The sequence below is a fragment of the Schistocerca americana genome, chromosome 1 (genome assembly GCF_021461395.2).
Source record: "Schistocerca americana isolate TAMUIC-IGC-003095 chromosome 1, iqSchAmer2.1, whole genome shotgun sequence".
In the NCBI taxonomy this organism is placed as follows: Eukaryota; Metazoa; Arthropoda; class Insecta; order Orthoptera; family Acrididae; genus Schistocerca; species Schistocerca americana.
In genome coordinates this window covers 165,324,199-165,352,102 of record NC_060119.1, presented here as the reverse complement: position 1 = coordinate 165,352,102, position 27,904 = coordinate 165,324,199, and the positions used below count along the sequence as shown (strand labels likewise).

Here is a 27,904-nt window from a genome sequence, read left to right as displayed (position 1 = left end):
TTTGCCCGTTGCCAATTGGTAGCACTTTACGAAGCAACTTTCGCAAGATTCCACCAGTTTACAACAGCACTGTAAAGCGGTACAAGAAATTCGAGCAGGATGCTTGTTTATACGGTGAAAAACGTTCGACCCGACCGGGCGTCTCAGAACAGATAGAGGCACATGTGAGGGTCATGCTGTTGCCAAGTCCCACAAAATCTGCTTCCAGAGCTATAGCAGAACTGAACATTCCTCAGCCAACAGTGCGGAAAATCCTTCACAAGCGATTAAGAGTGAAGCTATGCAAATTGCAAATCCTGCACGACGTAAGTTACAACGCGCGGCGACAAATTGCGCCGTCTGCGGTTCTCCACTGATATATCGCACCATCTTGAAAATAACGACTTCTCAAAAAAATTAATCTTCACCGACGAAGCAACTCTTCATGTTTCGAGAAAGATCAACTGACACATCACACGTATATGGAGGAGAGAGAATCCATACTGAACTGTCCGAGATTCCGAGAAAGTTATCGTGTTCTGTGCCGTGTCCAACAATGTAGTGTAGGGACCCTTCTTCTTTGCTGATAGAACTGCGAATGGTATCACCAATCTCAGCATACTGCAATTATGGCTCGTGTCACCACTTGATATTTATAAGAGAGATTTCGCCTTTCAACAAGAATGCGCTGGTCCACGTTTCCACTACTGTGTTGGAGATCACGTGTATGGACGCTGCCCCGTCGTGGGATAGGCTGTGTTTAAGCTGCTGACATGATGCTACTAGAGTCGCAGGCGGACTCGCCGTATTGCGATTTTTGCCTGTGGGGTACAGCAAGGATAGCATTTATTCCTGCGCCTGACAGGCTCGTATAAAACAACACCGACCGAGGCGCTGCTGACAAGGGAACATCCCCATCGCACCCCCCTCAGATTTAGTTATAAGTTGGCACAGTGGATAGGCCTTGAAAAACTGAACACAGATCAATCGAGAAAACAGGAAGAAGTTGTGTGGAACTATGAAAAAATAAGCAAAATATACAAACTGGGTCGTCCATGCCTAAGATAGGCAATAGTAAGGTCAATGTAAGCCGAGGAGCGCCGTGGTCCCGTGGTTAGCGTGAACAGCTGCGGAACGAGAGGTCTTTAGTTCGAATCTGCCCTCGGCTGAAAATTTTGCTTTCTTTATTTTCGCAAAGTTATGATCTGTCCGTTCGTTCATTGACGTCTCTGTTCACTGTAATAAGTTTAGTGTCTGTGTTTTGCGACAGCACCGCAAAACCGTGCGATTAGTTGACGAAAGGACGTGTCTCTCCAATGGGAACCGAAAACATTTGATCGCAAGGTCATAGGTCAATCGATTCCTCCACAGGAAAACACATCTGATATATTCTATACGACACTGGTGACGGCATGTGCGTCACATGACAGGAATATGTTGTCGACCCACCTAACTAGTACACTTGGCGAATGGGTAAAAAGATTCTTCTACCTTGCCCGATTTAGGTTTTCTTGTGGATGTAATAATCACTCCAAAAAAAGTGATGAAAACATAAGGGTTTGTCACATAAACTGAAAATAAAAAGTTAAAATTTTCGGTCGAGGGAAGATTTGAACCAAAGACCTCTCGTTCCGCAGGTGTTCACGCTAACCACGGGACAACGGCTCTCCTCATCTCACACTGCCCTTAATATTGCCTATATTGCACGTGGACGACCCAGTTTGTATATTTTGCTTATTTTTTCATAGTTCCACACAACTTCTTCCTGTTTTCTCGATCGATCTGTGTTCAGTTTTTCAAGGCCTATCCACTGTGCCAACTTATAACTAAATCTGAGGGGGGTGCGATGGGGAGGTTCCCTTGTGAGATGCTAGGCTCGCTACCTCTAGTCCTAACAGAAAGAAAAAGAAGTGCACAACATTGACCCAAAAAGCGCGAATATGATAAGATGAAGGAGGTACTGGACACAACAGCCGTATCGAATAAGGAATTAAAGGCTTGCACTGATAGAGAACGGCAAGAAATCTGGGACAGGGCAAAAACAGGGAGGATAATCTATCAGCTCCTTTCTAACATAAAAGAAAGAGCAAGAATGACATACTTCCTTCCGGCCAACGGAGCTATACATTACCTGCCGGGACATGGTCCATATCCTAGCTACCTACTAAAAATACGACAGCGCACCACAGACACTTGTGAATGTAGAGTAATCGACACCCCATATGACATCATCTTGGAATGTGCCATTAGACAAAATATTACGTAACATGACAGGAAGGCATTTGGTAATGGAAAAGTATGTAATATAATAAGGAATGAGGATCTGTAGCATAAACTGAGCTCGCTTACAGCTGAGGTATCACCTTATCAATTGCAAGCCGACATGGCTAAGAGACAACCAAGAAAAGGCCGTACATCATTATAATGAGACGCACCACGGCAGAGCATCCACCTACAACAACCTTCTGGAAGCATTAAGGAGATGAACCTCAGGAAAGACCAGGAAGGATTTACTGAGACTCTGACAGCCATCTCCCAACCTCTACACCTTTTGTGGCATGGTAGTGCATCCTCTCCGAATTCTGAGTTACACCTCAACGCGCCGAGGTCTAAGCATCCACACAAATGAGAAATCCAACTTCGTTCTCATACCAAGTACAGAAGCGTAGTGTAGTGTAGTGCTGCGAAGTGTAGTGTTGTTGATGATGTTTAGTTTGTGGGGCATTCAACTGCGCGGTTATCAGCGCCCGTACAAATTCCCAACCTGTGCTCAATGCAAACTCGCCACTTTCATGAATGAGGATGAAAGGATGAGGACAACACAAACACCCAGTCATCTCGAAGCAGGTGAAAATCCATGACCCAACCGGAAATCGAACCCAGGACCCCGTGCTCGGGAAGCGAGAACGCTACCGCGAGACCACTAGCTGCGGACGTGTGGTGTTGTATAGTATTGTAGTCCAGAACTATAAATTACAAAAGTGGAATCTCCGAAAGGTAGTGTAATAGACAAGTAGCTCGTACCGTCTGGATTAAAGATGAAAGATGTCTGTGGTCCAGAAGACCGAATGGTAGTATGTAGAATTCATTTTAGTTTATAATTTTTTCTTTTTAGGTAGATGTTCAATGCAAATCCCTCCCTCCTTCCCCTTAAGCAGTATAAATCTTAGTTATTACTAACACATTTGACATTATGTTAAAATATTATTTACTGTATTCACGCCAGTTCATGCGGTGAATTCGGTCTGTTTTTTTATACAGACAAAAGATTAAAAGAAAATAGCAAATAAATAAATAGTCTTTATGTTCAACCTCTACCACAGAAACTCTAAGACTCACGACTCCGCAACGCAGCAACTGGTCTCGCTGCCATCCTGATCCACAGGGTCGTACATGGGAAGAACTGGACTACCGGTTGGATGTGTGCCGTGTGGTGAAGTGTGGACACGTAAACATTGCGAGAAAGCCATGGAGAATATGTCTTTCACACACCGTATCGTTTGTTCCGTTGTTATTTATTATTTACCTTTTGAAATGTTTCATACACCTACTAATTAGCCTGCGTTCTTTCCGAATGAAGTAGGATGACATACTCCTACCCAACTTTATGGTCCGCTATTGGCGGTCTAGAGCTCGTTTGTTACGGCGGAAGAATACATTGCGGACGACCGGCGGAGCAGTAATTCGGTAAGCGCGGGCGCCTTATCGAACAGCGCAACACGTGTGCCGGCGTGCACGTGTTGCGCATGCGGGCGAAACCCGACCCCGGCGGCGGCAACGGCGGCGGCCACCCCCGCCTCGGCCCAGGCAGGCAGGCAGGCAGGCGAGCGACTGCACGGGGCCCTCCTGCCCGCCACGGCCAGCTGGCTACGCCCAGCGCCCTCCACTGATGCACAGTTTACGGCTCGCTGATGTGCCCGTGGCAGTGGCCATGTTTCGCGCTAAATTTAGTCTATCTGCCAAGTACTCTGCCTCAAGATGCATTTGCCGGAGCAGACGTGTCGACAGCTCGAGTCTTAAGATAACTGGGACGTGCGTCGAATGAGGGAGCTCCGTAGCAGGTCATGAAAGTACAACAGAGAGAAATCTCTAAGGGTCTTGCAAAATCTGCCTCATGTTAAGCTTATGAGACTGTTTCAACGAGTTGAAGTATGAGGGAAACATATTCTGCTTACGTCACTTTTGCTTTTGAGAACAATGGATATCGTATTACGACTCTTTACTGCTTCCTTACTTCCTACTCTATCCGTAACACACCTTCCGGACATTATCTACATACACTGAAGAGCCAAAGAAATTGGTACACCTGCCTCATATCATGTAGGGCACCCGCGAGAAAGCAGAAATGCCGTAACACGACGTGGCGTGGACTCGACTAACGTCTGAAGCAGTGCTGGAGGAAACTGACACCGTGAATCCTGTAGGACTGTCCATGGATCGTAAGAGTACGAGGGGGTGGAGATCTCTTCTGAACAGCATCTTGCAAGGCATCCCAGATATGCTCAATAATTTTCAGGTCTAGGGAGTTTGGTGGCCAGCGGAAGTCTTTAAACTCAGAAGAGTGTTCCTGGAGCCACTCTGTACTAATTCTGGACCTGTGGGGTGTCGCATTGTCCTGCTGGAATTGCCCAAATCCGTCGGAATGTACAATGGACATGAATCGATGCGGTTGATAAGACAAGCTTACGTAAGTGTCACCTGTCAGAGACGTATCTAGATTTACAAGGGGTCCCATGTCACTCCCGGGGTGCACTCAGCCTCGTGATGCCAATTGAGGAACTACTCGACCGAATAATAGAGGTTCCGGTCAACGAAAACCATCATAATGACAGGGAGAACGGTGTGCTGACCACACGCCCCTCCTATCCGCATCCTTAGCTGGAGATGACACGGCCGTCGGATGGGCCACTTGTGGCCTGAAGACGGAGTGCCTGAGTGCCATGTCCATCTACATCTACATCTACATACATACATACTCCGCAATCCACCGTACGGTGCGTGGCGGAGGGTACCTCATACCACAACTAGCATCTTCTCTCCCTGTCCCACTCCCAAACAGAATGAGGGAAAAATGACTGCCTATATGCCTCTGTACGAGCCCTAATCTCTATTATCTTATCTTTGTGGTCTTTCCGCGAAATGTAAGTTGGCGGTAGTAAAATTGTACTGCAGTCAGCCTCAAATGCTGGTTCTCTAAATTTCCTCAGTAGCGATTCACGAAAAGAACGCCTCCTTTCCTCTAGAGACTCCCCCCGAGTTCCTGAAGCATTTCCGCAACACTCGCGTGATGATCAAACCTACCAGTAAAAAATCTAGCAGCCCGTCTCTGAATTGCTTCTATGTCCTCCCTCAATCCGACCTGATAGGGATCCCAAACGCTCGAGCAGTACTCAGGAATAGGTCGTATTAGTGTTTTATAAGCGGTCTCCTTTACAGATGAACCACATCTTCCCAAAATTCTGCCAATGAACCGAAGACGACTATCCGCCTTCTCCACAACTGCCATTACATGCTTTTCCCACTTCATATCGCTCTGCAATGTTACGCCCAAATATTTAATCGACGTGACTGTGTGAAGCGCTACAATACTAGTGGAGTATTCAAACATTGCAGGATTCTTTTTCCTATTCATCTGCATTAAGTTACCTTTATCTATATTTAGAGTTAGCTGCCATTCTCTACACCAGTCACAAATCCTGTCCAGGTCATCTCGTATCCTCCTACAGTCACTCAACGACGTCGCCTTCCCGCACACCACCGCATCGTCAGCAAACAGCCGCACATTGCTATCAACCCTATCCGAAAGATCATTTATGTAGAAAGAAAACAACAGCGGACCTACCACACTTCCATGGGGCACTTCAGATGATACCCCCACCCCCGATGAACACTCACCATCGAGGACAACGTACTGGGTTCTATTACGTAAGAAGTCACAGACGCCCCACAAGATTAGAGAGAAGTCTCCACCAGCTTGAACAGTCCACTGCTGACATGGATTCATGAGGTTGTCTCCATACCCTTACACGTAAATTCGCTCGATACAACTTGAAACGAGACTCGTCCGACCAGGAAACATGTTACCAGTCATCAACAGTCCAATTGCAGTGTTGACGGGCCCAGGCGAGGCGTAAAGCATTGTGTCGTGCACCCATCAAGGGTACAAGAGTGGGCCTTCGGCTCCAAAAGCTCATATCGATGATGTTTCGTTGAATGCTTCGCACGTTTACACTTGTTGATGGCCCGGCATTGAAACCTGCAGCTATTTGCGGAAGGGTTGCATTTCTGTCATGCTGAACGATTCTCTTCAATCGTTGTTAGTCCCGTTCTTGCCGGATCTTTTCCGGCCGCAGCAGTGTCGGAGATTTCATGTTTTACCAGGTTCCTGATATTCAGGATAGACTCGTGAAATGGTCGTACGGGAAAATCCCCACTTAATCTCTACCTCGGAGATGCTGTGCCCCGTCGCTCGTTCGCCGACTATAACACCACGTTCAAACTCACTTAAATCTAGATAACCTGCCATTGTAGCAGCAGTAACTGATCTAACACCTGCGCCAGACACTTGTCACTTTATATATGCGTTGCCAACCGCAGCGTCGCATTGTGCCTGTTTATATATCTCTGTATTTGAATACGCATGCCTATACCAAATTCTTTGGCGTATCAGTGCATATCACACAATTTTCCTGCAAAATTATATGAGTGTACGGCGCATAGATATCTGAGAGGCGCTGGGGGATTTCCAGGCTGAACCAAATGTCAGCTGAAACTGTAACAGGATATATGAATAGTATCAATTATAATCTCAACTGAAGCAAAACTTTGTCTTTGGTACACGGACACTTAACATAATGAACGTAAGCAGATGTCTTAAAGGAGCGTGGCCTCTCACAGTGACGGAAGAGAGGACGTTCACCCAGAAGCAGTTAGGAGAAGATTAATTATGAAAAATCCGCCTCGATTGCACAAACTACCTCGTGTTTACCTAGGTTTCAGCGTGGGTAACCACGCCTTCTTCAGAACAAATATGAAACAGCTTGCCTAAATAGGCATAGTCAAGGCTAAAATAAACACCTACAGCGGCAAGACCACATAAATTTTTTTTTTACAAATACACGGTACATATGTACCGTGTATATGTAAATTTTTTTATGGGCCTTGCCGCTGTAGGTGTTTATTTTAGCCTTTGACTATGCCTATTTAGGCAAGCTGTTTTATATTTGTTCTGAAGAAGGCGTAGTTACTCACGCCGAAACCTAGGTAGTTTGTGCAATCGAGGAGGATTTTTCATAATTATTTCGATACTTACGATTGCTGACGCGCTGCAATGCTGGAAGTTCTGAAGTTAGGAGAAGCCCATGACATGCTCACTTCAAGCGAAATGTCAAGAGAAAAGTGAAAACAGTTAAGGAACAATAAAACCGTGTTGTTAGCCGTGAAATGATCGCGTATTCACCTGACTAACACTACCGTCTTACTTATATATAGCAGATGTAACTGCCGTTACTTCATGATGCTATCCTAGGGGCAACTGATTTTATGTGATCGGTAACTAACGAAAATTTAAATATATCTGACAAACGATTCCATTTACCAGGCCCGTAAATCAAAATTTTTGGTCGAAATGGCGATTTCATATAATTTGCTGAGTGGTGCGTATTTCTTCCGTCGCTCTGGAGAAAACAGCATATATGTTTGTGTCTTCCGCGAACTTTGCACCACAGTCCAGGACATCTTTCGAGTTACAAGAGCTGAATTCTAATGTAATATGCAAGTTAAGGACCTGTGTTCGTGTGAAACAAGATCGCGCAACAGGGAAAGAAAGACTCGCATGAGAGTGAGTTCTATTATGATTGGAGAAATTTAGAAATAGAAGCACCACATTAACGTGTTACCACATACCGCTAGTAGAGTACATCGATGATCCGTGCTTCGGTAAAGGATTCAGATACTTTTCTTGGGATGCTAGAACTGTTTAATGAGCACTTAGCTGCTCCAGAATAACGTAAGAGTCGCTCGCCATACGAATACTGTGCATCAGGTAAAAAAGCCAGTACTCTTTGGGATCAACTGTGAGGTCTCTGCGGTTTTTCACTACAGACTTTGAGAATCATCCAGTGCGCCTAGTACTGAATAACACGGTTACCTCCGTTCCTTTCAAGTACCCACAATGATGCGAGGAAAAAACTGCAAAATGCCTCCACGAAGCCACAACGATGAGGCGTATATGATTGTTGATCTGTAAAATCACGGACATAGGAAGTCTCTCACAACAATGGACGTCCTCTTCCAAGAGCTAGGCATATTTTGCGGAGAACTATCTACTGATTACAGATATTTAAATGTACATATTCGTCGACACAACGTTTAAGCGGCTGCCTTTCTTCTCACGTTAAACTTAATGCACACTACAACTCTATCACAACACCTTGATGACCTCATTTGACGCCAAGCTTGCTGGAATAACTGTGTCTTATTGTAAGGTCACTGACGACGTTAGTGATGCACGTCTCAGATTTTTTTTTTAAATGGTTCAAATAATTCTGAGCACTATGGGACTTAACTTTTAAGGCCATCAGTCCCCTAGAACTTAGAACTACTTAAACCTAACTACACACATCCATGCCCGAGACAGGATTCGAACCTGCGCCTAGAACCGCTCGGCCACCCCGGCCGGCTCAGATCTTTTAGATGGAGATTCAGTACAAAGAATGTATTCACGTAAGGTCATAGTAGTCATTTCATCTAGCGTCTTTTATGGGACCAAACGGTTGATCCAGGCCTAAACGATGTACAAAGTATAGGTAGTAATAATTAATCAGTCATTCTTCACAACCATACGTTTCCCAAGACAAAGAGTAAGGCAAAAGACATAGTTGTAAAATGGTTATTCATGGAATTAAGACATTCCCTACCAATATAGATAAAAATCCCTGCATCAGGTGTTGTGGAAGCAATTTACATTTATGTATTGCAGGATCAGTATTGGCCGTGCATATGCAAAATGCAGTTGTAAGGAAGAACTTGTTAACAACGATCGTAAGAATACAGTAAGTGAACTGACAGATAATATGAAATGATAAGGGAACAAGTATAACACAGAAAACCTAAATCGCTTCGACCAAATTTTAAAAAAAGACGTTTTACTTACAATAAATCATTATAATTAGTTGCCGGCCGGAGTGGCCTAGCGTTTATAGGCGCTACAGTCTGGAACCGCGCGACCGATAGGTCGCAGGTTCGAATTCTGCCTCGGGCATGGATGTATGTGATGTCCTTAGGTTAGTTAGGTTTAAGTAGTTCTAGGTTCTAGGGGACTGATGACCTCAGCAGTTAAGTCCCATAGTGCTCAGAGCCATTTGATTTTATAATTAGTTGAAATAACAGGGCCGCGCGGGATTAGCCGAGCGGTCGCAGGCGCTGCAGTCATGGAGTGGGAGGCTGGTCCGCCGGCCAGTGTGGCCGAGCGGTTCTAAGCGGTTCAGTCTGGAACCGTGCGGCCGCTACGATCGCAGGTTCGAATCCTGCCTTGGGCATGGATGTGTGTGATGTCCTTAGGTTAGTTAGTAGTTCTAAGTTCTAGGGGACTGATGATCTCAGATTTTAAGTCCCATAGTGCTCAGAGCCATTTGAACCATTTTGAGGCTGGTCCCGGCGGAGGTTCGAGTCCTCCATCGGGCGTGGGTGTGTGTGTTTGTCCTTAGGATAATTTAGGTTAAGTAGTGTGTAAGCTTAAGGACTGATGACCTTAGCAGTTAAGTCCCGTAAGATTTCGCACACATCTGAACATCATCTAAAGTAACAGGCCCTCTGAGAAGAAGGTGAATTTATAATATGTAAGTCGGCGGAGAAACGTAGAATTGGAAAGAAAAATAGGAGTAGAATGTATGCTTGGATTCTACGACGAAATCATAACCAATGGATTACACTGTAAACAGGAAAAGAGGAGACAACAAACTGAAGAAAAAGACAGGTTCGTGGTAGTGCACAGCAGCCGATGTCGTGGCCGATAATACGAAGAGTTTGGGCAGCGGCTTTTGGCAGCGCCGTGCGGCTAACGCCGTGAGGCGCGACGGCAGGATGCGGCCTCTTCCCGCGGGAGCCGTGACACAGGCCAGCCGCCGGCAGAGCGACACCTGCGGGAACTCCTCCACATCCGCCCCGCTCTCCCAGGGATCTCCTGCCGGCCCACTTTTAAAGTGGCGCCGGGGCGCACGTACCGCGCACGCAACACCGACCGTTGTCGGTTCCTACTACAGTACACAACTCGAAAGTTGCGTTACGTAACTGCACGAGTGACTCATTGTCCATCACGTAGTGAGCTTTTGTATAATCCCTCCCTCTCAGAATTTTTTAATCTTTATAAATCAGAATAATATTCAAGGGAAAGTAGTAAGGCTATTGATAAATCGGCGATTTAGAAAAGATTGCTGTATGGTGTGGCAGGTGGCAGTTGACGCTACATAACGAAAAGTGTGAGGTGATCCACATGAGTTCCAAAAGAAATCCATTGGAATCCGATTACTCGATAATTAGTACAATTCTCACGGCTGTCAATTCAACTAAGTACCTGGGAGTTAAAATTACGAACAACCTAAGTTGGAAAGACCACATAGATAATATTGTGGGGAAGGCGAGCCAAAGGTTCCGTTTCATTGGCAGGACACTTAGAAAATGCAACAAGTCTACTAAAGAGACAGCTTACACTACACTCGTTCGTCCTCTGTTAGAATATTGCTGCGCGGTGTGGGATCCTTACCAGTTGGGATTGACGGAGGACATCGAAAGGGTGCAAAAAAGGGTAGCTCGTTTTGTATTATCACGTAATAGGGGAGAGAGTGTGGCAGATATGATACGTGAGTTGGGATGGAAGTCATTAAAGCAAAAACGTTTTTCGTCGCGGCGAGATCTATTTACGAAATTTCAGTCACCAACTTTCCCTTCCGAATGCGAAAATATTTTGTTGAGCCCAACCTACATAGGTAGGAATGATGATCAAAATAAAATAAGAGAAATCAGAGCTCGAACAGAAAGGTTTAGGTGTTCGTTTTTCCCGCGCGCTGTTCGGGAGTGGAATGGCAGGAGAGACAGTATGCTTGTGGTTTGATGAACCCTCTGCCAAGCACTTAAATGTGAATTGCAGAGTAATCATGTAGATGTAGATGTAGATACGCATGGTGCAGCTTGCCCTGCTTAACATCTTCCAAAACGCCACAAATAAAAACGGGACTGTTCCGGGGCTCATACGTCGGGTTCTATTGCTGATAGAAAAAAAAAATGGCTCTGAGCACTATGGGACTTAACTGCTGTGGTCATCAGTCCCCTAGAACTTAGAACTAGTTAAACCTAACTAACCTAAGGACATCACAAACATCCATGCCCGAGGCAGGATTCGAACCTGCGACCGTAGCGGTCTTGCGGTTCCAGACTGCAGCGCCTTTAACCGCACGGCCACTTCGGCCGGCTGCTGATAGAAAGGTTGGGTCAAGTATTTTGGATAGCTCTTGCGCTATGGACCATTTGAATACCCGACAGAAGGAGCCCTCAGTCTTTCCTACAGTACAGGGTCGCAATTTGTGTGTTGCACATTTTCCTCTCCTTATGCTTATGAAGCAAATCAGTTGGTTCTTTTAGTATCTGAAGTGCTCTACCGTGGATCTTAAGGGGATTACGGAGGCACCATTATCTCATGGGCGGTTCCTTAGAAAACAGCAAAGAAGGTTTTTCTGACTACTTTTTCGTACCAAAAACTGAGAAGCAGATTTCAAGACGGCAATGCACAGAAAATGGCTGAAATTTTTACGATGTATTGGTATGATCCCGACCTCGAACAATCCCGAAATTTTCTTGATATTTTTATCCGTTTCCGAAATACAGAAATTCAAAGTTACCCCAGTTGTAGACGAAAATGCACAAGTAAAATCCGACGTGATGCGGAAACATAGTTTAAGCGGCGACGTAGCAGGGAGAAATATGCTGTAAAGTGTCTCCGATCACCAGAAGGGTTCTGAGACTCCGTATTGTAATACTTAAACACATGAAAAACTTTAAGCAAGTAAAATCCAGTCTGAGACGCGAAATTATATGGTTTCCTGTTACTTCAATTTCATATAAGCAAACTATCAAAATTTTACTCACCGATAAAGTTCTATTCGTATGAGTGACATGCCATGCTGTGGCAGGAAAAAGAAGAGAACTAGCGGGAAAATGCTCGTAATGGAGCACAAAAAAGGCGAATATTCTACACTTTATGAAAAGACACGGACTGAAAAGTGGGGTGCCAACGGCCTCATCTACCTTTCTCAGCACCTTTGAGAAAATCGGCATCAGAACATATTCGCGCTTTTTTATGCTGAGAGCTAACAAGACAGTGGCAATGGGAAATGTCGGAAAAATAATAAATAGTAGAAGATAGTAGAACACGGTTGTGGTTTAAAAAGAGCGAAGGAGACAATGATAGCGTGAGAGAAAGACAGGGATACAGAGGCAGTAGAACGTAGATGACAGTGACAGAATAGTGCTATGCAAAGGGTGAAGCGGACAGAGCGAGTGGAAGGGATGGGGGAAACAGCAGCAGTAATAAGGAGCGAATGAGATGGAAGCAGTAAAAGGAGAGAAAGAGAGAGACAGTGACAGTAAGAGGAGATAGTAGCGGTAGGACAGAAAGAAGGAGACTGTGGCTGTGAGACAAGAGACAGTGACAGTTACACAAAGAGATAACGACAATGAGTTGGGCTGAACGAATGAGTGAGTATGGGCAAGTGGGAGAGGATGGCTACGAACGACTAAGTGGGTGTGAGCGAGTTCCAGTTTGGGGAGCTTGTGGGAGGGAAGGATGAGTTGCGCGTTGATAACAGTGCGAAAGTGTTCACATGCCAAAATTTTTGGAAAAATCTTTAAACGTCCTATGGAAGATAGAATGAGGCTGGTGGTACCCCATTTTTCAGTCAGAGTAGTCACTCTTCTAATAAAAAGGACCACTCATTCGCCTTCTTTTGTGCTTCGTTAAGAGCATTTTTCCGCTGGTACAGGATGTCTGAACCATTTCCTTTCCTTTTGGCCTTAGTCCCACGTGACGCATCGTCGGCCTTGTTATTACTGATTTGACAATTTTAGTGACAGTGGGTGCCCTTTCTGCCACCTTCCCAACCCCCCCCCCCCCCCCCTCAGGTTGGAATAAGTGTACCAAGCTGTCTTTGTCATAAGGAAGACATAAGTGCTTATTTCCCCATTGGTAGCAGGTCAGATGTTGTAGTGTGGACGTGTAGACGGATAATGGTTATTCTGTACTGACAGGTTTAGTCTATTTAATGGTGCAGTCACAACCATGCAGAAAACATTAGGTAGTAAAATATGTGACGTGTTTGTGTGAAGACTGGTCGACGCAGAGAAAAAAACAACTGAAGTGGGTACATATTAAGGTACCAATGATCACAATATTTGCACTTATACCCCTAGTACCCTGTATACATAAATAAACTAGAAACTTTCTAGCATTGCTTAAGGCACAGTGCGCTAGCTTGTGAGACATGGAGGTGGGCCCGACCCAGATCGAATCTACATAGTGTACTGACCTGCCTGGATGTAGCATTTAGGTGTTTTTCCACACTCATTTAGGGAAAATCTGAACTGATCCCCATTGAGCGCCTCAGAAAATAAGATATACAAACAGTTAAAATACGATAACACACAAAACAAAGTTTACACGATTCACAGACAGATTGCGCACATCACTTACCTCCCAAAGGTTAAATGCGACCGTCAGGAAGTGCACACGGCCACAAAGTTAAAAAGAAAAGAAATTTTTTCAAATCATGAAATCAGATACCGTATGTGAAGAAAAATTGAAGAACAAGTAGTGTATTTAACTATAGATTACTAAATCCTCGTAAAATTTACGATACATTTGGTACCGATTCAGGATTCTTGCCATCTGGTATTGTCAGTGTAGGGTGTAGAGCAGGAGTTTTGTACTTATTTCATATGCGACATACCATTGGTGACCCTATAATTGCAATTAACTACTATATAAACTATAAATTATGACAATTTTTCAGGATGTGATGCCACACAGCTGTTATACTTTTGCATTTAAAAAATGTCGTATTACAGCCTTGAGCTGCTGCTAAAATACTTTATTTACTCAACCTGTTTCAGTCGTCTGACCATCATCGGGTCTCACATACAAGTATTCACAGCATCATGTTAGGTGAAAAATAAAGTCGTCATATCCAGGTGCTAAAAATCATGATTTTTACGCTGTTATCATATCGTAAGATAAATACGTCGTCAGTCTATAAAAACTGTGCTGTGTGGTATCAGTCTGCTCACAGTGTTAACGCCGATTGCTGTTTTAACATGAATGGGTACACTGCCGAGCACAGCTTTGACAAACTGATGACGTATTTCACATTGCAATATGATAACAGTGTAAAAATAATGGTTTCGTCACCTGATGATAAAGATTTAATATTTCGCCTAACATGATGCTGTGAATACTTGTATGTGAGAACCCGATAACGATCAGAACACTGAAACTGGTTCTGTAAACACAGTGTTTTAAAGCAGCTGAAGCCGGTAGTATAACATTTTTCAAATATAGATTATTAATTCCTTTGAATTGTAGTGAAATTTACGATGATATAGTAACAATGTAGCATATCCCTCTTACAGCGTAATAATTTTGAAAAAAGATGAATATTGTATTTTATGTGACAAAGAGTATACGCCCAGATGAAAACTTGAATCATTTCAAAACTGTATACGTAGTTTTCCCAGAAATTACAACAATATAATTTTAAAGAACATGCACACAGAACTTTTCATCAAGATGTAGTTCTGATTCTTATGTAGAAAAGAAGTTGGAGAGGAAAAGAAGAAAACGGACAAGACTGAAACTGGCGATATAAATCAACATTTTGAAAACGAGAATGTTTAGATCGGAAAGAAACTTTTTTATAAGAAAAAAACTGTAAGTGAACCAGTTTCTTGGAAAAGAAACAGAGATAATTAGACGGTAATAGCTGAGATGGTTGTACAGATACTGTATCAACTGCTAAGAGATATACATCAAAAGGATAGAAGACTGTGCAGAAGGAAACAGCGACACGAACTTTAGAGTGCCCTTACCCTTTAAGAGGAGGATACATCATCTGGAGCATAAACATAGATATATGGGAAACACATGCAGTTCTACTTCTTCAGGACACAAATGTAACCCAGTGCAACTGGTGTTCAGATGCAGACAAAATATGGTGGAATGCGTCAGTACAGGACTAGATAAAGTTGTTCATGAAGCAACAGTTTGTACTGCATTTCACAGTTCATACTAACTTTCGAACTATAAGCCAATCATAGCAAAAAGAGTGCACTATGACACTTTGGCCGTAAGAATGTTTTTGAAATAAGTTAGGATTATAGATTCTAATAAAGTAATAGCGCTCGTGCTAAGATTTATCAGTCGTAACCAACTGGACGACTCGTTATGATGGTCTATGATTGAAACCGGGAGACATATAAGGTTATAATAAACAGCTGATGGTTGATAATCGTTTCAGTCAATGACACAATCATGGTGTGACTGCGTATACGGAACAATATGGAAAATATCTCCACGGTCTATCTAAACTGAACACAAGGCTTCGGTGAGTCCCTTGAACTTACTGAATTTTGGGTGTTTCTCGAAGGCCAATCAGTAAACGCATGACTCATGATTCTGCCCGAATAATTGTCATCGGTTTGAGTCACTGAATCCGTAAGTTTACTCAGTTATCTAAAACATACAGATCTCAATAATTCTCTAAGTTTTTCATTTATTGCGGCAGTTTTTAGGCATTAGTTGTATGTACCTTTTCCTGCAGCTCGTCGAGATAGCGATGTTACTTGAGACAGAGGACCGACATCAGTTGGTAAGAGATGGTGAATGATGAAAGAAACAGCTCGACATCTTGTTGGAAAAATAAAGAAAAAAGCTGTTCATGAAGTTCGGAGGGGGGAGGGGGGGGGAGGTTGTTTCTACGAATCATTTTGCACGTTGCACTTCTTTTAGAGCAGGAGCCACAATACGCGTTTCTGCGGCAGTCTTTTGATATGAGTCTATTCTTTATCGACAGATATCGCAACGAATCATCACCTAGAAGTGGCACTGCATGGACTGATGGTGTTCTGTTTGATGCAGTTGATCTCCTCCTACCTGTAGTCCATAATTCTCTGGCGTTCTGTCTCAAGTGAGCTATAATTTTTTCAGAGTCACTTTGTTAAGTGAATGTGGAAATTATCTTTTCATTATATTGACCATTTCAAATGATTCTGTCATCCACAGTTGACAAGAAATCCGTTTTCCTGGAAGCTCATGTGTCATTGATTAGGTAAAGTTGTAAGCAAGAAGCATTAAAGCAGCATCAACGCCTGCGAAAACAGTAAAGATTAAGCATTTCCCACGAAACAGAAACCGTCATCGATGCGTTTGCTACCTAAACAGCATCAGTTACACGCTGTGTAGCGTTAAGCAGGCGGCTCCCAGAATTCTTTCCTCCAGCTCACAAATAGGCCGCACGCGTGTCTGCTGCCTGCTATAATGAAGTTTCTGGAAACATTTTGTCACTACGGATCTCGAAATAATAACCAAACCCCAATGAAAGATATTAGTGAGGGTACTGTGGTGCGCGAACAGCGTAATGTACATCTTGAGTGCTCTTCGTAAATTCAGTGACAGGTAAATTTCGCGATACTCGCACAAAGCGCGTTCAGCAGTGGCGGCTTGTAGCGGGCGGGTGCGGATACTGACGTGTGATTTGTGTTCTCAACCTAGAGAAGTGCTCCTGATTCCTGTCAGGCAGCTCGGTTTATGACAGGCGCCATCACAGGCGCGGCCCGTCGTGCCAGACCGCCTCACTCAATTGGCCTTTGACAAGTGTTTACAGAGCAGCCGACCAGAGGAGCAAACATCCTTCGGCAAGAGAATAAAAAGGCTTCACATATCACGGCAACGAGCACGTTTCGTTTTGATTCTGACCTCTGACACGGACTGTTCTGTGACGACGTCGGCACACAGTTCTAGAGAAGAATAAAGATTGCTTCCAAATCAGGGGGAAACTCACCAGAGGCGCTTACAAGGGGAGGCAGCCAATTGTGAAATTCATATTCGATTCATACTGCGCATAATAAAAGCTCATGGCCAGAGGTGTAATGTGGCAAAGCACCAAGATGCACTTCTCAGCCGTTGTCGAGAAAATCGACAGTTAAAATAAACCGTTGCGGTGAAATGCCCTCTACGGTTAGTCATGTTATATAGCGTCGTGGCGCAGCGGTAAGCGCTCGGGTTTGTAATCGGAAGGTCGCCGGATCGAATCTCACGCCATGCAACATTTTTTTTTATTATTAGTTTTTCGTAATTCAAATATATATATATATATATATATATATATATATATATATATATATATATATATAAACTATTAATGAATTGCTAATGCATTTTGGTGGAAGGCGGATCGCTCTCCAATTGTACCGCCTCCATTTTTCCGTTTGTTTAACAGGGTGTACCAAAGCTCTCACGTCCGCACTGATTTTCGACGATGTTATAAGTTGCGCTACGGACCGCATCTACCTTCTTTCGAAGTTAGCACGCAACTACGCTTTTATGCGGCGGCTCGTTTCGGCCCATTCAACATCTGTCCTTCAAGTGTAACGAGCGAGTAACGGAGCTTATATTTCATACCTGACACAGCAAATTTGTGTTCGTGGGGTTTCTATTCTAATTCGAACGTTTGACTTACGCTATACGTATTCGTTTCGGAATATCGTTTCTACGTCTTCCGTTAACTATACGTGGTTAACATTATGAAGACAATAACATTTGTGAAATACAACTTTGTTTGCGGAAAACATAATGATGTTCGAAGTCGCCAGTTTTTCCACGACAAACGACCTTCAACAACTCATTATATGCATAATTGTTGCAACTGATTACCGGGAATTATATATATATATATATATATATATATATATATATATATATATATATATATATATATATATGTGTGTGTGTGTGTGTGTGTGTGTGTGTGTGTGTGTGTATAGACACATTTGAATAACAAAAAACAAATACTAAAAAAAAAATTGCATGGCGCGAGATTCGATCCGGCGACCTTCGGATTACGAACCCGAGCGCTTACCGCTGCGCCACGACGCTGTCGATAATTATTAATCGTTGAGAGTATTTCACCACAACGGTTTATTTTAACTGTCGATTTTCTCGACAACGGCTGAGAAGTGCATCTTGGTGCTTTGCCACATTACACCTCTGGCCATGTGCTTTTATCATGCGCAGTATGAATTGAATCTGAATTTCACAATTGGCGGCCTCCCCTTGTTAGACCGAACGGGTCGCCGATTTCGCTGGTACGAGAGCGTCAGCCATGGAGCTGCGGCGTTAACCAGAGACTAGCAGTCCGCACGCTATTTCTTCTTTCTAATATTCAAGGGAACAATCTTATCGCTACCATAAAGCATCTTGATTCAAAAATAAATAATAATTATAGTCAATGTTGTACGCTCATAAGTAGGTATAATCGAAATATAATAAGGAATCATCACGAAATGAACATTTACTTATCGCTACATTCACGCGCGTATCGCACATACAGCATATTTTATTCACAGTAGGTTAAGCCCGCTATGATTTCACTGCAACAAGTACATGAATGTATCAATAAATGAGTGATCATTTAAATGCTATTCCTTATTTTATAAGTCTATTGATTATACCAAGCCATGAACGGATCACAATGATTATAATTATTATTGTTGTTCATATCTAACGAAGCATGACTCGGTTTAGCGATTCAAGTATTTGATCGAAAGTTAGAAAGATAAAATGAAAATGACGGAAATTCATCCCGCTACGGTCAGATTTATAGAAAAGTATACATGGCTCAGTTATAGTCAGTTGACGTATGTATCGGCATACTCGAGGACAACCGATTGGAAAATTTCGTTACTTTTGCTCAGTTCACAGGATGGACCCTTGATAAAGTAATACTGAGTAGCAGAGGAAAACATAATCGTATTTATATCTGTAGTTTGGGGGTCATGATCGTTTGGTTTTCACAGCAGCTGCGTTTTTACACAAATTTATAAGGATTTGAGTCCGCCTGTAACAAGTAATCTCTTCACTGTCCAAATGTATTTCGGCGTTTATGTGCTAACATCGGCGAGTACTTTTATTCAGGTGGTTTTCTCTTGGTTTGTCTCTTTTTCTACATGCTCATTTGTTGCAGAAAAGGCACATAAACGCAGTACATACTGTATACTTATTGAACAACGATCGCAACTTAAAACGTTGAACCTCACAAAACACAACTTTCATGACGTTGCAAATGTAACGATACATGTTAGGGCAGCAAAAAGTGATAAGGCGAACTACATTTCCTTCAACTACATTCTGATTTTAAGATACAACATTTAGCAGTAATCGACACACAATCAGCTAAATTTTATTAAGTGAAAGATTAAAGACTCGTTCAGACTCTTTATCACTGATACTGATTATTTATACAACGTCCATGATTCGTTTTAGAATACACTCCTTCATCAGATGTATCGGGGAAACCAAGCTCATCTACATCGGTCCTATGCAATAGATCGATGAATGGATAATTGTTAACCAGCTGTATCCTGACACAGAAGTGTAGCACTTAAGTGAAATCGCGTAAAGCGATGCTAAGATCTTTTCCTTTTCTGAAGTGTATAGTGCCGATAGCAGTGGTACATTGCATGATCAGTTTTGATTCTGTACAAGGGGCGTTCAATAAGTAATGCAACATATTTTTCTCTGAAAGGAAATTGGTTTTATTCATGACTGCAATACGCCATATTATTCCCCACTCCGTTGGCTAAGAAACCCTAACTTCCAATATAATCTCTGTTCAGTGCGGCGGCATTACGCCACTTTCCTTACTGGATGGGCATGTACGAGGGGCGTTTGAAAAGTCCGTGCAAAAATAAAAACTACTTATGTGTTTGCGGTAAACCTTTTTTATTTTTCGACATAGTCTCCTTTTAAACTTTTACACTTCGTCCAACGGTGTTCTAATTTGTTGATCCCTGGAGAACTGGGGGAATGTGAAACGAGTTGGAATCCTATTTCCATTAATTTTGCCACCACAACTGCTGAGGTGTACTGGTGCATTGTCGGGATGGAAAAGGACTTTTCTGTGGTCCAATCCCCGGCGTTTTTCTTGCAGCTTGGTTTTCAAACGGTGCAATAACGATGAATAATATGCACCTGTAATAGTCGACGAGGATTATCCCTTGCGAATCCCAAAAGACAGTCGCCGTAATCTTTCCGGCCGAAGGAATGGTCTTCGCCTTTTTTGGTGCAGATTCTCCTTTGGTAATCCACTGTTTAGATTACTGTTTGGCCTCAGGAGTATAGTAATGTATCCATGTTTCATCCACAGCGACGAAATGACGCTTAAAGCCCTGCGGATTCTTCCTGAACAGCTGCAAACAATCCTTGCAACACTTCACACGATTCCGTTTTTGGTCAAGCGTGAGCAATCGCGAAACCCATCTTGCGGATAGCTTTCTCGTGTCCAATATTATGTACCAGTTCATTCGAGATGGCCGCAGCACTAGCAATCTCACTCACCTTAGCTCTTCTGTCATCCATCACCATATCATGGATTTTATCAATGATTTCCACAGGGCGTCCAAAACGTTCAGCATCACCTGTGCCCATATGGCCACTCCGAAAATTTTGAAACCACTTATAAACTGTTCTAATCGAAGGTGCAGAGTCACCGTAATGTTTATCAAGCTTCTCTTTAGCCTCCTGAGGCCTTTTGCCTTTCATAAAGTAATGCATAATCAGCACACGAAATTCTTTTTCGTCAATTTTTTTGACAATCACTCGACTTCCTTGATTCACACGAATGCCAAACACAATGAAATACATACACCAATATGGCTGAAAGTTGGTGTGCATTCTTTCCAAAGATGTTACTAACTAAACATGACATCGATACGCACCGGTGGTGCCATCTCTCGGACTTTGCACGAACTTTTCAAACGCCCCACGTATACCGACATGGTACCACTCTACTGGCCAACGTCTTGTTGCATCAGTAACCTCCACATCAGACGGCCGAAGTGGCCGTGCGGTTAAAGGCGCTGCAGTCTGGAACCGCAAGACCGCTACGGTCGCAGGTTCGAATCCTGCCTCGGGCATGGATGTTTGTGATGTCCTTAGGTTAGTTAGGTTTAACCAGTTCTAAGTTCTAGGGGACTAATGACCTCAGCAGTTGAGTCCCATAGTGCTCAGAGCCATTTGAACCATTTGAGGCTCCACATCAACCACGTACTGCTTCCCGCGAAATGCATCCTTCACTGGGCCAAACAGGTGGAAGTCGGAAGGCGAGGCACGATTCTTGTGAGTACACAAATTGGTGGACGAATGTGTCAGCACTACCAACAGAGATATCCAGTTGTGCAGCGAGGAGTTTGATTGTGATCTGTTGATCATCTCGAATGAGTGTGTCCGCACGTTCCAACATTGCGGGAGACACAGCTGTGTGCGATCGGCCGGCCCGCGGGAGATCGGACAGGTTTGCGCCACGTTATTGCGATGATGACAGACGCCTCGCTCAACGACTCACCGTGCTTTTGTTCACTGCCAGGTTTCCATAGACACTCTGCAAGCGCGTATGAAAATATGGAATGCTCTAGTTTTCCGACAAAGGAAACTCAATGACATCTCTCTGCCCGGAACGCATCTCCGTTACAGGCGTCATTTTGAAGGTTACGTACGGCGCCACCACCTATCGCAACTTCATGAAACTATGTAGGGGCTGAAGCGCGGGAATGTCCCACAACGATTTCCGCTTTATTGCGGCCGAAACTGGCCGAGAAACAAATGTGTTGCACTACTTATTGAATGTCCTCGTGTGCTGTGTAAATAGTCTAGATCAATAAAATGCAGCCTGAAGAAATCGCTAATATTTTTCATAATAAAATACACTGCCGCCTCGTAGTGAGAGGTGCCGTCCTCAACAACGGTGAACCGATTGCAATCAGTTGACTGTACGTTGTTGCGCGAAACAATTTAAACTCATCTGTAAGGCGTCCTACGGCATAAAGAACGTGTCTATGGCGATGAATGCCCTGTACGGAACCCGCCCCGTCACGCGTTGATCCGCGGCTTGCAGGAATCGAGTGCAGACGCTGACGCGGCGCAGTCGTCACATTACCGCGGCGGGGCGTCGCGGGCGAGTGGGCGCGCCCCTCGGGCGGCCGTATCGACGCCGCCTGCCATTGGGCGACCCCGACCCGTTTGGCGGCGGCGGGCACCGCATTGGCTGTTCCCACGGTACACCCCAGCCTGCTCATTGCGCTGCGCCGACACCCCTGCAAAGCCGCATCTGCCGCTCTGTCGGCGAAGCCCTCAGATGCCGCACGCAGATAGGCATTCAGCGTGACCAAGTATCCGCGCAAAACTCGTGTTCAAAGCTCACCCTCTGCGCTCACCTCTACTTGTAACACCAGCGGTATCCTGTTACAAATAAGCTCCGTAGTTTCCGCTTTCGGGAACCGTATGTTTAAATCTCTTTCCCAGCCTCCAAATTCACGATCTCTAGGGTTCTTTCAGTCATTACTGGCGGAGGAGAATAAAGGAGTACTCTGTGCGCAAAAAGAAAAATATTCGCACACACAATTCGCATCTTGCCCCGACAGGCACACAGACGGATGAATCCAATATCAGATTGAAAAAGAGCTCCACACAACATGTAACGGATAGAGACTAGTAACTAGTATACTCGGACCCATTTGTAGTGAAATCTCACGCCATCTGTAGTGAAAATAATAGAAGGGTACATCCATAATACCTTGAGCTCAAAACAGGGGCAGGGTTGGGGGGGGGGGGGGGGCGAAGGATCCGGCAAAATCTCATTTACAGGGGGCGGGGGCAAAGGAAGTCTCGCGTCACCTTGTAAGTTGGCTGTTTAGGTTTTTATACTGGTAACGCCACGTAGCGCTCTGTATGAAAATCACTGGATGTGCTGTGTGCAGTCTGTGGCTGGTTGGCATTGTTGTAATATTCGCTATTGCAGTGTTGGGCAGTTGGATGTGAACAGCGCGTAGCGTTGCGCATTTTTAGGTGAGCCGCCAGCAGTGGTGGATGTGGGGAGAGAGATGGCAGAGATTTGAGACCAGATGATCTGGACATGTGTCCATCAGAGATAGGAAATTTGTAACACTGGCTGTCATGAACTGATATATATATTATGACTTTTAAACACTATTAAGGTAAATACATTGTTTGTTCTCTATCAAAATATTTCATTTGTTAACTATGCCTATCAGTAGTTAGTGCCTTCAGCAGTTAGAATCTTTTATTTAGCTGGCAGTATTAGCGCTCGCTGTATTGCAGTAGTTCGAGTAACGAATATTTTCGTGAGGTAAGTGATTCATGAAAGGTATAGGTTATTGTTAGTCAGGGCCATTCTTTTGTAGGGATTATTGAAAGTCAGATGGCGTTGCGCTAAAAGTATTGTGTGTCAGTTTAGTGATGATCAGAATAATTAAAGAGAGAAATGTCGGAGTACGTTCAGTTTTGCTCAGCTGTTTGAAAATCAAATAATGTAAGGGGTTTATCAGCACAATCGTTCATAAATTTTTCTAAGGGGACGTTTCAACCTTTTAATTCAGGGGATACACATAACTATAGCGGATAGCATTGTGTTTCATACAATTAATCCCGAGCATAGACAATATTAAACTGCCGACCAATCTATGGTCTCTCTGAAGTTACACGTGTGCATGCCTTTTCACTCCGATTTGAAACAAAAGTGCAACAAATGTGACATTTCCCTGGTGGAGTTCTCTGCCCCGCATGTCGAAACTACTGCATGTCAGTCGGTAAGTTATTCGTGACATTCCGCAAGACTTACGAAGCCAATATTATTGTGTTCAACATGAAGTTGTATCAAAACTTTCATAATGCTTAAGTTAAGTTGCATGCCGACTAGTCGAAACTCGTGTATGAGCAAGAAGTTAATCGTTTGTGGAAGGAAGCTAAGCTGAAGTTCAGCATCAACGATTCTCTTCGTGATCATATGAATCCAGGGATTGAAAGATAAGTAATCATACGGTTCAAAGGAAAGTGCAAATAATGTTGCATTTCATCTGCAAAGTAAGTATAGATTCAATGACTTTTTATCTGTTAACATATCAATAAAACGTCAATTTTCTAAGGATCCATCAAAACAGTTAATACTATTTCCGCAGAGCCATTTTGTCCGTATGTCTCTCTCTCTGTCTGTCTGTTTGTCCTTCAGTCCGAATATTGCTCAGTTTTTCAGTAGCGTGTTAAAAACGCTCTTTAATAAACTTTGTAGATAAATAATGGTTTCATTAAAGTATTTTATTCATTGTTTAAAATAAATAACAAAATTATTTTTACATATTTTTACCCGACTACGCGGCTACGGGGTAAACCTCCCGTGACGGGGAGTGGGGGACGGTCACATTTCACCAAGGGTACAGAGGGACCAAATTTTAAACTAAACTTCTCACGTAATTAAAGGACGTCTCTAAGTTCCCTTACACACCGCCACTCTTCTGAGATGATGGATGAACTGTTGAATGCAAAGGTGTTTTTTTTTTTAGCACACCACAAGCAATTGTTTTCGGCATCCACGTCCTACTATGCCTATACTATATTATTACCAACAACCTTCTGCTTCTCACTGGTCCTTACTGAATTCGGAAGCCTGCCCTGTTGCGAGGAAAACGTCTATCGACACCTCAAGAGCCAAAAATTCACGAGTGAGGGCGAGACAACGCTAGTTAGAAGACTATCCACACTTATGAAACAATATTCAACTACGAATCTATAGTATGTGTTATTGAGTGTTAATTGTAGCTTGTAAGTTAGTTCCAGGTTCTTTTCGATGTATGTTTTCCTTCATTAACATCACCTGTAGTAATAACGTAGCTTGTAAGTTAGTTCCAGGTTCTTTTCGATTTTTGTTTTTCTTCATTAACATCACCTGTACTAATACGTTTAGTAATTTTAGTCTCGAGTGTGGTGTTATACCCAAACGTAGAGTAGACGATGAGCTGTAGAAAATAGAACAGAACAAGAAAAAAGACTATGAAAATTAGATGGAAAGGTTAGATTACCAATCGTACCTAAACGAGTAGGAAAGAGCTTTGTGGCAAAACCAGATTAAAAGACTGAATAAATTGAAGGGACACATCCTGATTCTTGAGCCATCACGGAAGAGTCCATTTGGTAACGAAGGCAACTGTGTGTGTGTGTGTGTATGTGTACACATTGTGTGTGTGTGTGGGGGGGGGGGGGGGGGGGAAGGTGGAGGAGTTGAGAGGGTGAAGATTATAGAGAAGGCCAAGGTTTAAATAGATGAGCCAATTTCAAATGAATATATGTTGCAAGTAGTTGTGTAGAAACGAATCTATTTGGAAAAGATAGACCGGCTTTGAGAGCTGAATCAGTCTTCGGAACGAACGCGATGAAGGCAGCAACAGCAATAGTGATTTCAAAAGACACAGTGGAGATAGAAAAGTTTTAAAGAAGAGCTGAGCATTTCCTCACGGATCTCTTACTGAGCTCACGCCACGGAGATCTCTTTCAACTACAGGGCCTGACACTGTAACAGACAGCTGTGCATCGTGAAAAGATCAACTGTTAAAAAGAGGAGGACGTACGTTGCAACGGGAGTTAGGGAACGTACCACTCTCTTCTACCCTTTACCATATTTCGCGAAATTAGTATGGCGATAAAATCAGGGAAATGCGAGGCCGTAGGGGGCTTACCGATAATTGTTCTCCCGCGTCCCATTCGCGAAGTAAACAGAATTGGGACAAATGATAGTCTAGTACCCTCTGCCACGCATTAATAGGGTGTGTGAGAGGTGTAGATATAGATGAGGAAGTTGTCTAAAACAATGCGTGTCAAAAATGTCATTTGCTACTTAAAATAACAATGGATGACTTCAGGCGGTTTGTGCGTGTTTATCTGTTCCGGCATTTAGATCTGTTTATTTTGCCATGAATCTAATGTTACGTCTAAGCCTGACTGCTACTTTAGTTCAAACACACCAACATCTATTAGCAGTTACTTCTGTTATGTTTCCACTTCACAATTCCAAGAAAATACCTCCTTAATCAAACAATTTCCTTTAACAGTTCACAAATGTTAAATTCTGTACGTAAACTTCCCCTGAGCTACGTATGGTAGTGTCTCTCTGCTTTCCGACAGCTTCACAGGTAGACCAGAAATTCGAACACCAAAAGTCGACATATACTGTATACTTATTGAACAACGATCGCAACTTAAAACGTTGAACCTCACAAAACACAACTTTCATGACGTTGCAAATGTAACGATAGATGTTTGGACAGCAAAAAGTGATAAGGCGAACTACATTTCCTTCAAATACATTCTGATTTTAAGATACAATATTTAGCAGTAATCGACACACAATCAGCTAAATTTTATTAAGTGAAAGATTAAAGACTCGTTCAGACTCTTTATCACTGATACTGATTATTTATACAATATTTAAGAAGGAACATGGCGATAGACGTACAATTTTCTAAAACTGTAGTGAAAAAGAAAATCAAGTGGTTAATTGCAGATTTTTGTGTATTTTAAGTGATATATCTTAATCCTGGGCTTGTCTCCGTCTATTCTTCAGCTTCATTCTTTCTATTTGGTGTAGCTGCTCTCAATCGTCTTGCCGTCTCACTTTTAATGACATTTATCTGAGCATGGTATCAGCTGCACATCGTATCAGCTGAAAATTCTATGAGGCGTATAACGTACATGTTCCTCATATTACCTTTCTGCTTCTCACTTCAAAAAAAGGATGCGACTCGTTCTAATATTATGAAGTTTCGTTGGTGGTCGGAAAGAATAAAATCAAAAAGTCCAGTTACGAGATATCATCTGTACGTATTATAAACGTAAGTCCCCTGCAGCGCCGAGTGAGGTGCCGCATTGGTCAGCATACTGGACTCGCTTTAGGGAGAACGACGGTTCAAGCCCTCATCCGGTCGTCTTGACTGAAGTTTTCAGTGATTTCCTTAAATCGCTCCAGGCAAATGTCGCGATGGTTCCTTTCAAAGGGCGCGGCCTGTTAACTTCCGCGTAATTGGAACAGTCCGAACTTGTGCTCCGTCTCTAATGACCTCGCTGTCGACGGGACGCTAATCTTAACGCCCCTTCCTTCCACCCGTGCAGCGTTTGCGTGTGAAGACTAGTCTTAGGAACTACAGCAGAGATTTTGATACAGTTTTCACGGACGGGTAGACTGATTCACGAAAAAGCTATTTGTATATAATTAATTACCGCTACGCCAGGCAAGTCGTTGGGCTCTACATTTAGTGCCAACCGTGCGAAGTCGAAGCACGGCGCACGTTTCGTACAATTTTTGGCTGTCCAATATAATCACGTGACGCTTAATAGAGAGATCGAAACAAAGATGTCCTGGACGTAGTTCTGGAAGGATTTTTCCAGTGCATTCCAAAATAAATTTAAAACAGAATCTAGGCAGCGTTACAAAATAAAACATACGGCTTTCCGAGATCAAGTGCTGCAGAATGACGCAGCATCTTTATTAACCAAAGATAATGTTGTCTGAACACCGCAGTGCTTTCTTATGCATTTCCTATTGGACCCTTGACTTAGTCAGCATCTTGTAGGAGGGAGACATCAAAGCAGTTCAGAGGCGAGCTGCTACATTTTTCACCGGTAGGTTCGAACAACAGGCAGGTGTTACGAGGAAATTTTTGGATCTCAAATGGGAATCACTGGAGGGAAGGCGACATTCTTTACGAGGGACGCTATTGACAAAATTTAGAGGACCGGCATTTCAAGCCGACTGCGGAACGATTG

General features: G+C 43.3%; 1 protein-coding gene across 1 annotated transcript in view; it reads right to left on the bottom strand.

Annotated features, from left to right (window-relative positions):
* The window catches only part of LOC124551947 (homeobox protein six1-like), a gene marked incomplete at its 3' end in the record, with an annotated part of 416,701 nt that overhangs the window by 308,611 nt on the left and 80,186 nt on the right, over positions 1-27,904 (bottom strand). The window lies entirely within an intron of this gene.